We start from the raw sequence: 1938 nt of genomic DNA on the forward strand, positions 1-1938 counted from the left end.
GAAATCGTGAGTCCCATCGCTCTTGTCAATAGACTTTAGCAAAATCTCTTATTCTCATTCCACTTTCACTCCCACTTCCAGAGGTTCCTGGTGCCTTCATTCCTTTCATGGGTTATGTGGTGTCAATTGGTTTGCTTCTTGGATTTCTATATTACCAGTTTAGAATTCAAATTTCTCATTATTGCTGAGTCAGTTACCAAACACCTGACTTCCAGCTTTCAAAATCTTGTTCTTGTTCTCTCCTCTCCCTTTTTCTTTGTATAGGTTTATTTCTATCCTCCCACCCCTGCCTCCTTTATCATCATGATTAATGTGCTTTTGGGAGTGATGACTGTGTAAATTCAATTTTAACCCGAAATCTCACTGCTTTATGCATATTACACATATGTATTATATATTAGTTCATTGTGAATTTTTTTCCAGGGTTTTTCTCCATACAGACTGGGCCATGTGAAGTGCTTGCTGTTACAATGACCCTTCTGAAAACCACAGTGCTATACCTATAGTCTTCACTGAGGAATATTTAGGTCATATGATGCCATGTTTTGTGCCACCAAAGTCACCACAGATGATTGAAGTATGGACGAGCATCTGATCAAAAGGACCCAAATCTGTGGCTTAAGTCATGGCCTTTGAAGTGGCCACACACAAGTGCTCTGTTTTTATCTGTTATTCCATATCAAATGATGACTGCCATTTTTCTAAAGTGTTAGTATTAAAAAGTCACACACGGAAAGAAAAAGAAGTCTGTTATTAGTAAAAACAAGAGCATTAAATTTAGAGATTAGCTGAGTCAACATCATATCGGAACATTGGAGTAGAGAACAAGAGGTGGCTACTGCTGATTGGGAGTGAAAAAATTGAGACACTTACCTGCTTTGCAGTAGCAGTCAGTGTTCTGTGAAGCCTGGTTATGGGTTAGTTGATACCGCTTACTATTTAATTTACTTCCTTTTGTATCCACCCAACAAACCCAGTAATTAGCATAAACTAACCATAGTTCTGTTTCTCATATAATCTGAAAATAACTAGGTCCCTATAAGCCTAAGCAATGGTGAATACACTGCCACTATTACTGTGATGATAATGATTCTGGAAGAGAGGGCCTGCAAGTGTCAGTCTTGTCTTCCAAGGGTTAGGATGAGCACACTCTGTTAAGAATGTATGAATTAAAAAAAAAAAAAAAATAGTACCTCAATTGAAAACTGGAAGATACAATTTTTAACTCTAGTTTCCCCACTGACTACTTAAATTCATAAAACATGTCACCTCCTCCCTACTCCTTTTATTTTCTTTATCTGTTAACTAAGGGCTTTGCACTGGAGGACTCAAAGATCTCTCCTGGTTCAAAAATTCTATATCAACACATCCATGTCATCAGATTATTTTAAGCTCACGGGAGGAGAGATTTATATGTAGCTCTCTTTCTCATGCAGTGGCTTCACTGCTACTCTAAAACACTTCCTCCATTCTTTTCAATTCTATTCCTATTTCTCTGTTATCATCAGTCAAATTGTTTTCTGCACAAATATTTCATTAGTAAATTGGCGAAGCCCAGATAAAAGTATTTAGATGTCCATGGAAAAAGAAAAGATGTGCAGTGCGTGTCAGTGTGTGTGTGTGAGAGAGAGTGTGCACACACGTGGTGGACATGGGAATTAGGGGACGGAAATAGCAAAGGCGGGAAGAGGACATGTGATAGGAACCTGCGGCATCTAGGGAAGCCTTTGGTAGGGAAAGTTCACCTTTAAAAATAAATGTATGCCTCTTAAACATAGTAATTCTTTAGTACGAAATAAAAACAAAGCTGATACTAGGTTGTGATACTGGATCTGGAAAATTATAAAAATTTGGTATGAAATTAATTTTGTAAACATGAGTACATTCGTCTATCTCTCACTTAACAATGTTAAAAGAATAAGGTGAAAATACATTAAA

Source organism: Pteropus vampyrus, unplaced genomic scaffold (assembly GCF_000151845.1).
Source record: "Pteropus vampyrus isolate Shadow unplaced genomic scaffold, Pvam_2.0 Scaffold33, whole genome shotgun sequence".
NCBI lineage: Eukaryota > Metazoa > Chordata > Mammalia > Chiroptera > Pteropodidae > Pteropus > Pteropus vampyrus.